Raw genomic sequence first — 12224 nt, forward strand, 5'->3', positions numbered from 1 at the left:
ATGACGTTACCAAGAAAGAGAACGAGCTTGTCAGAATATCAGCACTCCTGGGGCACTCACTGTGTGAACAGCACGATGGTCAACGGCTCATTCTCCAGTCACTTGCCTGATGCCTCCCTTACTAGCCTTGTGACTGAGGCAAGTTATTTACCTCTCAGAGCCTCAGTTTTTGGCCCTGCAAAGTAAATACAGTAACTGCACTGACTCATAGGGTTATTCTGATAAATAATACAAAGAATTGGATGAGAACTTGGTGTCTAGCACATAGTGAATAATTGCCCAATAATCACTGGAGATAATTTCAGGCACTTAATTAAAGTAGAAGACCTGCTAGGTGTGCGATCTTGAGCACTCTCGTATGATCCTTTGACCGCGGTCTTTCTGAGCGTCGGAGATCCTGTCTGTAGAACTTGTTGAACAGGGTCAGCTCTCAACTTCACTTCAACCCTAACATTCTATGGTTTTAATGACATCAAAGTCTGTGAAAGCATCTCAAAAATCAACTTTCAACAAAATCCTTCTGAACACCCTCGATTGCCAAGCACTTCTGTAGAAACAGAGAAACTCCCTTGATGACCCCTGAATTTAAAGAGGTGAGCAGATGTGAAAAGGCACAATAGTCCAAAGGGATCTCTCTACGGAGGTCACAGATTGAGTTACGTAAGAGGCCAGAGCTTGCCCCTAGCTCCACTGGTTCTCCAAGCATGGTCCCCAGACCTGCAGAGTCAGCACCACCTGGAACTTGGCAGACATGTAAATTCTCTGGCCCACCTCAGACCCATTGAATCAGAAACTGTGGGAGTGGAACCTAGAAATCTGAGTCTTTGCAAACTCTCTAGGTGATTTGGACACATGCTAAAGTTTGAGAAGTGCTGCTCTAGGATAACATAGGAAGTCTCTGTGGTTGGGCGTTAGCCCCTGTTGTCACTTAGCTTTTATCTTCTCAAAATCTAAGCTAGGACAGGATGCAGAGGCTCTCTTCAAGCTCCCCTGTGCCCTGCTTCCTTGCCCTTTGGTCTGAAGAATGAAGAGTTACAACCAACTGGAGGCAGTGGCCAAACCTGACCCTGAGAGAGACTGACCATTCTGCATTCCCACCCTCCAACACCAGATGGCTCGCACAGCCAGACACAGTTGTGTCCTAAAAACCTTACCCAGCAGCCCCACAGGAAGGGTTTAAAAGACAGGTGAATTTCTGCAGGGACCTGACAAAAATGGAAGGCCACACTAAGGAAGAGGCCAGGAGAGGAGAGAAGTTTTGTGAGGCATGATCAGGAGGCCCCATCCCCAAGTGCCACCTTACACCTCAGCAGCACAAGCGTTCGTCAGCCTAGCCTGTACATCCACCCTGGCTCCCAGAAATCCCACTTGAAGAAGGCTGCCCAGCCACTCCTCTCCATCTCATATTCAGCTGGTCCCTTCGTATATCACAAGGAGGACCGAAGCTGAATGGTGTGGGTTTTTTTGTGTTTTTTTTGTTTGTTTGTTTTTAAGATTGGGTAGGGCATTCTTTTTCTTAGGAGAATCTCCTGCTACATCTGGATAAATGGACAACTGGCTGCAAACCCTATCAGGAAAGTCCGACAACTGCAAGGATACCAGACCCAGGCAGCACCCCATGTAGGGCAGCACTGAAGAGTCTCACAGTGGAAGCACCTTCCTCGGCCAAGCTCCCAAACTCTCCTTTAATTCATGGCTCTTTCTGACTCACAAACTTCAGTGCAAGCTAGTGACCAAGTTTTAGACCCTCTTCTGGGCACCAGGCCCTTGGTTGACAGCCCCATACAGTGGGCACAGGTTCTCATACTACACAGTCAGCCTCACCTTTCCAGCCTCCCCAACACAGCCTGACCTCCAGGCACTGTTAAACATGGTATCATGGAGACCCCGCGGACCCATTCACTCTTATCACCCACACCTTTAGTTCCTCTCATCTATAATTCAGGAGAAGAGAGAACAAGTAGGAAGCGTAACAAAAGAGTGAATACAGAGATGACAAAGTCACAGTGAACATAGCAGAAAAAGAGAGCATCTAGGTTCTCAGAACTCAGAGACATTATCAGGCAAGAAAAGAAGTCCAACCTGGCTTCATATCCTCTGGTTAACTGGCATGGCCATCACATTTTCTTTTTGCAAAGTTGATGAGCTTATTTTGGGGCTTAGAGACAAATGATCATTCATATAGACAAGCAGCCAATACAAGACTCTCCACCACCTGCTAGAAGTTCCCCTCTAGCATTCAGGGCTCCTCTGTGTTCTGGACAGCTGTCTAATGAGCTGAACTCAACCCTGGAGATCAGACAGAGACTAGGACTTCAGACATAAGGCTAAATCGTCTGCAGAGGCCATTAACAACCCATGACTCCAGCCCAACAGACTGCTAAAGCCACTCCTCTATCTAGCTCTCATGTGATCTCATCCTAATTATTTTCAAATGGTTTTAAGACACTTGAACTAAAAATAAGGTGACCATTCAGCCACAGCCCCCAGAAAGGACAAAGTCTTCTCCACAGATAGTAAAGAAACTGGACTGCTGTTCACTAACAGTATACTGTAAATATAAGCTATTTATTTCTGATAGAGTTCTCAAACTTGGAAGAGTAGGTGGCTATGGAGGTCTGAAAAATGATCTCATCATGGCACAATATTGTCACTGTGCTGACTTTTTCAAAAGAAAACTTGTACTGAAGTTTCTTTCTCTTCCTCTCTCTCCTCTTTTTCCCTCTCTATTCCTTCCCTTTCACTAGTCATTCCTTTCTTTATACTCTTCCTTCTTTCTCCTCTTTTTCATACTAAAGAAGTCTAAGACTTTTGTTACGAAAAATAATTATACACAGATTCAAGTGGCTGAACTTTCATGCATTCCTTTCTCTTAAAAAAAAGAAAGCTATTCCTAAGAGAGAAGGGCTAATAAAGTCCTATATCTTTGATGATAGTGATGCAGTAGTACAAACAAATTATAGTGTTCAGAAAGTTTGAGAGACTGAAAAGAAATGCACAACGTGTAACACCAAATTTGCCTGTCAAGGTTTTTTTTTTTATTATTATTACTGCTTGTTTCATTTTATTTTATTCTTAAAGCTGATGTTTGCAGCTATTTGCTTCACCATAGGAAATTCCAGATCCAAGAATACTGATTTACAACTTCAATCATCACCTGACAAATACAGCCCTTGCTAAGTGAGAGCTGATCCATAACAGGTATTTCAAATTTTCATAAGTCACAACATATCAACCCTAAAGTGAAGAGTTTCATTCACAGGAAACAATTTTCTAAAATCAGCAAATATTTTTTGTAAAGGAAAAAAAAAGAATAAAGGGGTAAAAAACTTTCCTATAAAGATAACTTCTCACCTGAATACAAGAACCTCTGCATTAAAATATGGTGAGGTCTGTGGTTTTTATTATTTTTATTGTATCGCTCTCCTACAACCCAGATTTAACTCTTGCCTTTCCCTACCAAGGCTTTCCAGGAACCGATACAGATGGGCTGGTTGGTAGCCTTAACAGAATACCCAGAGTTAACCCATAAGCCCCAGAGCTCCTGCTTATTGTCACAAAACTTTGTGTCTTAGCCATTCTGACATCCTATTTCAAGTTTTCATGGAACATGAAGCCATTTTAGCATTGAATTATTGCCTCATATTTATTGTATATGTGCTCCCCCCAAAAATGCTGCTGCTGCCAGAACTGTTAATCCCTTATCTGATATAGAAGTACAAAGATCGAAGTATCACCCATTCAATAATGTTCTTTCTTCTCTATCTTCTATTTTGTATAAAACAACAAAAAAAAGCATAATATGTTTCCTTTTTCAAAAAATTCAATTGTACCTGAAAAATTTATGCAGCTACCAGTGAAACCAAAATATCTAGATAATTTCTAGTTTACTTTTAAAAAGTAAGAATTTGGGCAATAAAAAATTCAAAGATAATTCCCAAGTTACTCATTTTGGGAATGTGAGTAATAAACTTTCACACAAGAAAGATTTTTTTTTTTTTACTTTTTTAAAGAGACTTATTCTGTAAAAGTGAAGTTTTATACCATCACTAGGATAGCTCACTAATTTATTTTATGAGAACTTAAATATCTCACTTGGGAAATTTTCAGGTTAGGGTGGTTAGCTTCCAATTTATTTAGAAAAGCTAACAGTTCTAATAAAAACGTATCAAAATCCAAGGCATATGGGTGGCTCAGTCAGTTAAGTCTGCCTTCAGCTTGGTCATGATCCCAGGGTGCTGGGACTGAACCCCACATTGGGCTCCCTGCTCAGCCAGGAGCCCATCTCTCTCTCTCTCCCTCTGCCCCTCTGTTCCACTTGCGCTTTCTCAAGCACTCTCTCTCTCTCAAATAAAGTATTTTTTTAAAAAGTTTCAAAATCTTAATATGCAATAAGAAAGCATGATGTGCTTTCGTACCCTCAAATTAATTTGGGGAGGAAAAGGGGAAAAAAACAAAAACAAACAAACAAAACCACTATGCAAAATATTATATGTTAAAGAGCAGCACCTAATGGTAGAATCAGGTATTGCAGGCTAGCTCTCTTCTGCATTGAAAATACGCCTGGCGGGGCACCTGGGTGGCTCAGTGGGTTAAAGCCTCTGCCTTCAGCTCAGGTCATGATCCCAGGGTCCTGGGATCGAGCCCCGCATCGGGCTCTCTGCTCAGCAGGGAGCCTGCTTCCTCCTCTCTCTCTGCCTGCCTCTCTGCCTACTTGTGATCTCTGTCTGTCAAATAAATAAAATCTAAAAAAAAAAAGAAAATACGCCTGGTTAAGGAAGCCTGAGGGCTGAGTTCTAGGCAACCTACTGAATTGGAGAAGATATTTGCAAATCCTTTATCCATAAAGTAGTTAATATCCAAAATATATAAAGAACCCATACAATTGAATACCAAAATAAATAAATAAATAAAAATAACATGACTTAAAAATGGGTAGAGAACCTGAACAGATATTTTTACAAAGACCTACAGATGACCAACAGACAGAAGAAAAGATGCTAAACATCAATGATCATCAAGAAAATGTAAATGCAAAAATGAGATACTACCTTACACTTGTTAGAATGACTACTATCAAAAAGCCAAGAAATAAGCACTGGCAATGATGTGGCGAAAAGGGAACCCTTGTGCCCTGCTGATGGAAATGCAAATTGTTGCAGCCACTATGGAAAATAGTATGAAAGTTACTCAGGAAATAAAAATAGAACTACCATATAATCAAGCAATTCTACCTCTAGGTATTTATCCAAAGAAAACAAAAACACTGAGACACCTGGATGGCTCAGTTGATTAGGCACCCTGCTCTTGATTTTGCCTCAGGTCATGATCTCAAAGTCTGGGATAGAGCCCAGCTGCATCAGGTACCACATTCAGCAGGGGGTCTGCTTGAGAATTCTCTCTCCCTCTCCTTCTACTCCTCCCTCAACTTGTTCTCTCCCTCTCTAAAATAAATAAATCTTTAAAAAAAAGAGAAAACAACACTAATTAGAAAAAATATATGCACTGCAGCATTATTCACAATAGTGAAGATATGGAAACAACCTAAGTGTCCATTAATAGATAGATAAAAAGATGTGGCAATATACACACAATGGAATATAACTTAGCCATAAAAAAGAATGAAACTTTCCCATTTGCAACAACATGAATGGACCTTGAAAGTATTATGCTAAGTGAATTAAGTCAGAAAAAGACAAATACCATAGAATTATACTTATATGTCAAATTTTAAAAACCAAACAAACAAAACTTAACTAATAGATACGGAGAATAGGTTGGTGGTTGCCAGAAGAGGTGTTGGGAGATAGATGAAATAAGTGAAAGAGGTCAAAAGGTATAAGCTTCCGGGACGTCAGCTGACTGCTCGGCTGCTGCCGTTTGCAGCCGTTGAGACTCCACCAGGCCACTGTCGCTGTTACCGTCGTTGCCGCCGCCGCCGCCGCCGCCATGGCTCAATACAAGGGCGCCGCGTGCGAAGCAGGCCGCGCCATGCACCTGATGAAGAAGAGGGAGAAGCAGTGCGAGCAGATGGAGCAGATGAAGCAGCAGATCGCGGAGGAGAACATCATGAAATCGAACATCGACAAGAAGTTCTCCGCTCACTACGACGCCCTGGAGGCGGAGCTCAAGTCTAGCACCGTTGGTCTCGTGACCCTGAATGACATGAAGGCCAAGCATGAGGCCCTGGTGAAGGACCTCAAGTCTAGCACCGTTGGTCTCGTGACCCTGAATGACATGAAGGCCAAGCATGAGGCCCTGGTGAAGGAGAGGGAGAAGCAACTGGCAAAGAAAGAGCAGTCGAAGGAGCTACAGCTGAAGCTGGAGAAGCTGCGAGAGAAGGAGCGCAAGCAGGAGGCCAAGCGCAAGGTCTCCAGCCTGTCCTTCACCCTGGAGGAAGAGGAGGAGGCGGGCGACGAAGAGGAGGAGGCGGCCTCCTACGAGGAGGAGCTGGAGAGGGAAGAGGTCACCACAAAGAAGAGGAAACTGGGGAAGAACCCTGATGTGGACACCAGCTTCCTACCTGACCAGACCGCGAGGAAGAGGAGAACCGGCTCCGGGAAGAGCTGCGTCAGGAGAGGGAGGCCAAGCAGGAGAAGATCAAGAGTGAGGAGATCGAAATCACCTTCAGTTACTGGGATGGCTCTGGGGGCGGTCGGTGAAGATGAAAAAGGGCAACACAATGCAGCAGTTCCTGCAGAAGGCACTGGAGATCCTGCGCAAAGACTTCAGCGAGCTCAGGTTGGCGGGGGTGGATTTTATCTTTTTCATTTTTTGTTTTTTTTTTCTCACCATCTGGTAAAATTTTTTTAACTTTTACCCTTTTCTTTTTTAACGTTTTTTAACTAGTTTATCTAATATATTTTTTCTTTTTTATATTTTTCTTTATTCGTTTTCTTTTTTTAAAAAAATTCTTTTCTTTTTTTTTTTTCTTTTTTTTTTTCTTTCTTCCTTTTTGAACCTCTTTTTATCCCCTTTCTCCCCCCTCACAATTTGGGATCTCTTCTGATTTGGTTAAAGCATATTTTCCTGGGGTTGTTGCCACCCTTTTAGTATTTTACTTGCTCATTCATATACTCTTACTGGATAAAATGACAAGACGGAAAAATACACCACAAAAAAAAGAACAAGAGGCAGTACCGAAGGCTAGGGACCTCATCAATACAGACATCGGTAATATGTCAGATCTAGAGTTCAGAATGACAATTCTCAAGGTTGTAGCCGGGCTCGAAAAAGGCATGGAAGATATTAGAGAAACCCTCTCGGGAGATATAAAAGCCCTTTCTGGAGAAATAAAAGAACTAAAATCTAACCAAGTTGACATCAAAAAAGCTATTAATGAGGTGCAATCAAAAATGGAGGCTCTCACTGCTAGGATAAATGAGACAGAAGAAAGAATTAGCAATATAGAAGACCAAATGACAGAGAATAAAGAAGCGAGCAAAAGAGGGACAAACAGCTACTGGACCACGAGGGGAGAATTCGAGAGATAAATGACACCATAAGAAGAAACAACATTAGAATAATTGGGATTCCAGAAGAAGAAGAAAGAGAGAGGGGAGCAGAAGGTATACTGGAGAGAATTATTGGGGAGAATTTCCCCAATATGGCAAAGGGAACGAGCATCAAACTTCAGGAGATTCAGAGAACGCCCCTCAAAATCAATAAGAATAGGCCCACACCCCGTCACCTAATAGTAAAATTTACAAGTCTCAGTGACAAAGAGAAAATCCTGAAAGCAGCCCGGGAAAAGAAGTCTGTAACATACCATGGTAAAAATACTAGATTGGCAGCTGACTTATCCACAGAGACCTGGCAGGCCAGAAAGAGCTGGCATGATATTTTCAGAGCACTAAACGAGAAAAACATGCAGCCAAGAATACTATATCCAGCTAGGCTATCATTGAAAATAGAAGGAGAGATTAAAAGCTTCCAGGACAAACAAAAACTGAAAGAATTTGCAAACACCAAACCAGCTCTACAGGAAATATTGAAAGGGGTCCTCTAAGCAAAGAGAGAGCCTACAAGTGGTAGATCAGAAAGGAACAGAGACCATATACAGTAACAGTCACCTTACAGGCAATACAATGGTACTAAATTCATATCTCTCAGTAGTTACCCTGAATGTTAATGGGCTAAATGCCCCAGTCAAAAGACACAGGGTATCAGAATGGATAAAAAAACAAAACCCATCTATATGTTGCCTCCAAGAAACTCATTTTAAGCCCGAAGACACCTCCAGATTTAAAGTGAGGGGGTGGAAAAGAATTTACCATGCTAATGGACATCAGAAGAAAGCAGGAGTGGCAATCCTTATATCAGATCAATTAGATTTTAAGCCAAAGACTATAATAAGAGATGAGGAAGGACACTATATCATACTCAAAGGGTCTGTCCAACAAGAAGATCTAACAATTTTAAATATCTATGCCCCCAACGTGGGAGCAGCCAACTATATAAACCAATTAATAACAAAATCAAAGAAACACATCAACAATAATACAATAATAGTAGGGGACTTTAACACTCCCCTCACTGAAATGGACAGATCATCCAAGCAAAAGATCAGCAAGGAAATAAAGGCCTTAAACGACACACTGGACCAGATGGACATCACAGATATATTCAGAACATTTCATCCCAAAGCAACAGAATACACATTCTTCTCTAGTGCACATGGAACATTCTCCAGAATAGATCACATCCTCGGTCCTAAATCAGGACTCAACCGGTATCAAAAGATTGGGATCATTCCCTGAATATTTTCAGACCACAATGCTCTAAAGCTAGAACTCAACCACAAAAGGAAGTTTGGAAAAAGAACCCAAATACATGGAGACTAAACAGCATCCTTCTAAAGAATGAATGGGTCAACCGGGAAATTGAAGAAGAATTGAAAAAAATCATGGAAACAAATGATAATGAAAATACAACGGTTCAAAATCTGTGGGAAACAACAAAGGCAGTCCTGAGAGGAAAATATATAGTGGTACAAGCCTTTCTCAAGAAACAAGAAAGGTCTCAGGTACACAACCTAACCCTACACCTAAAGGAGCTGGAGAAAGAACAAGAAAGAAACCCTAAGCCCAGCAGGAGAAGAGAAATCATAAAGATCAGAGCAGAAATCAATGAAATAGAAACCAAAAAAACAATAGAACAAATCAACGAAATTAGGAGCTGGTTCTTTGAAAGAATTAATAAAATTGATAAACCACTGGCCCGACTTATCAAAAAGAAGAGAGAAAGGACCCAAATAAATAAAATCATGAATTAAAGAGGAGAGATCACAACTAACACCAAAGAAATACAAACTATTATAAGAACATATAACGAGCAACTCTACGCCAACAAATTTGACAATCGGGAAGAAATGGATGCATTCCTAGAAACATATAAACTACCACAACTGAACCAGGAAGAAATAGAAAGCCTGAACAGACCCATAACCAGTAAGGAGATTGAAACAGTCATTAAAAATCTCCAAACAAACAAAAGCCCAGGGCCAGATGGCTTCCCGGGGGAATTCTACCAAACATTTAAAGAAGAACTAATTCCTATTCTCCTGAAACTGTTCCAAAAAATAGAAATGGAAGGAAAACTTCCAAACTCATTTTATGAGGCCAGCATCACCTTGATCCCAAAACCAGACAAGGATCCCATCAAAAAAGAGAGCTATAGACCAATATCCTTGATGAACACAGATGCGAAAATACTCAACAAAATACTAGCCAATAGGATTCAACAGTACGTTAAAAGGATTATTCACCACGACCAAGTGGGATTTATTCCAGGGCTGCAAGGTTGGTTCAACATCCGCAAATCAGTCAATGTGATACAACACATCAATAAAAGAAAGAACAAGAACCATATGATACTCTTAATAGATGCTGAAAAAGCATTTGACAAAGTACAGCATCCCTTCCTGATCAAAACTCTTCAAAGTGTAGGGATAGAGGGCACATACCTCAATATCATCAAAGCCATCTATGAAAAACCCACCGCAAATATCATTCTCAATGGAGAAAAACTGAAAGCTTTTCCGCTAAGGTCAGGAACACGGCAGGGATGCCCATTATCACCACTGCTATTCAACATAGTACTAGAGGTCCTAGCCTCAGCAATCAGACAACAAAAGGAAATTAAAGGCATCCAAATTGGCAAAGAAGAAATCAAATTATCACTCTTCGCAGATGATATGATACTATATGTGGAAAACCCAAAAGACTCCACTCCAAAACTGCTAGAACTTATACAGGAATTCAGTAAAGTGTCAGGATATAAAATCAATGCACAGAAATCAGTTGCATTTCTCTACACCAACAACAAGACAGAAGAAAGAGAAATTAAGGAGTCAATCCCATTTACAATTGCACCCAAAACCATAAGATACCTAGGAATAAACATAACCAAAGAGGCACATAATCTATACTCAGAAAACTATAAAGTACTCATGAAAGAAATTGAGGAAAACACAGAGAAATGGAAAATGTTCCATGCTCCTGGATTGGAAGAATAAATAATTAAATAAATAATAAATAAATTGTGAAAATGTCTATGCTACCTAAAGCAATCTACACATTTAATGCAATTCCTATCAAAGTACCATCCATCTTGTTCAAAGAAATGGAACAAATAATTCTAAAATTTATATGGAACCAGAAAAGACCTCGAATAGCCAAAGGGATATTGAAAAAGAAAGCCAAAGGTGGTGGCATCACAATTCCGGACTTCAAGCTCTATTACAAAGCTGTCATCATCAAGACAGCATGGTACTGGCACAAAAACAGACACATAGATCAATAGAACAGAATAGAGAGCCCAGAAATAGACCCTCAAATCTACAGTCAACTAATCTTCGACAAAGTAGGAAAGACTGTCCAATGGAAAAAAGACAGCCTCTTCAATAAATGGTGCTGGGAAAATTGGACAGCCACATGCAGAAAAATGAAATTGGACAATTTCCTTACACCACACACAAAAATAGACTCAAAATGGATGAAGGACCTCAATGTGTGAAAGGAATCCATCAAAATCCTTGAGGAGAACACAGGCAGCAACCTCTTCAACCTCAGTCACAGCAACATCTTCCTAGGAACAGCGCCAAAGGCAAGGGAAGCAAGGGCAAAAATGAACTATTGGGATTTCATCAAGATCAAAATCTTTTGCACAGCAAAGGAAACAGTTAACAAAATCAAAAGACAACTGACAGAATGGGAGAAGATATTTGCAAACGGCATATCAGATAAAGGACTAGTGTCCAGAATCTATAAAGAACTTAGCAAACTCAACACCCAAAGAACAAATAATCCAATCAAGAAATGGGCAGAGGACATGAACAGACATTTCTGCAAAGAAGACATCCAGATGGCCAACAGACACATGAAAAAGTGCTCCATATCACTCAGCATCAGATAAATACAAATCAAAACCACAATGAGATATCACCTCACACCAATCAGAATGGCTAAAATCAACAAGTCAGGAAATGACAGATGCTGGCGAGGATGCGGAGAAAGGGGAACCCTCCTCCACTGTTGGTGGGAATGCAAGCTGGTGCAGCCACTCTGGAAAACAGCATGGAGGTTCCTCAAAATGTTGAAAATAGAACTGCCCTATGACCCAGCAATTGCACTACTGGGTATTTACCCTAACAAACGTAGCAGCAATGTCCACAATAGCCAAACTATGGAAAGAACCTAGATGTCCATCAACAGATGAACATCAACAGATGAATGGATCAAGAAGATGTGGTATATATACACAATGGAATACTATGCAGCCATCAAAAGAAATGAAATCTTGCCATTTGCGACAACATGGATGGAACTAGAGCGTATCATGCTTAGCGAAATAAGTCAAGCAGAGAACCACAACTATCATATGATCTCCCTGATATGAGGAAGTGGTGATGCAACATGGGGGCTTAAGTGGGTACGAGAAGAATCAATGAAACAAGATGGAATTGGGAGGGAGACAAACCATAAGTGACTCTTAATCTCACAAAACAAACTGAGGGTTGCTGGGGGGAGGGGGTTTGGGAGAAGGGGGTGGGATTATGGACATTGGGGAGGGTATGTGCTTTGGTGAGTACTGTGAAGTGTGTAAACCTGGTGATTCACAGACCTGTACCCCTGCGGATAAAAATATATGTTTATAAAAAATAAAAATTTTTTTTAAAAAAGGTATAAGCTTCCAGTTATGAAACAGATAAACCATGGGGATGT

The 12224-nt window shown here is 40.8% G+C and overlaps 1 pseudogene; it reads left to right on the forward strand.

Moving 5' to 3' along the window:
- The first annotated feature begins 5864 nt into the window (after window positions 1-5864).
- LOC131808387 (protein FAM50A-like) overlaps window positions 5865-12224 on the forward strand; it is a 57356-nt pseudogene continuing 50996 nt past the window's right edge.

Source organism: Mustela lutreola, chromosome 9, assembly GCF_030435805.1.
Source record: "Mustela lutreola isolate mMusLut2 chromosome 9, mMusLut2.pri, whole genome shotgun sequence".
Classification (NCBI taxonomy): domain Eukaryota; kingdom Metazoa; phylum Chordata; class Mammalia; order Carnivora; family Mustelidae; genus Mustela; species Mustela lutreola.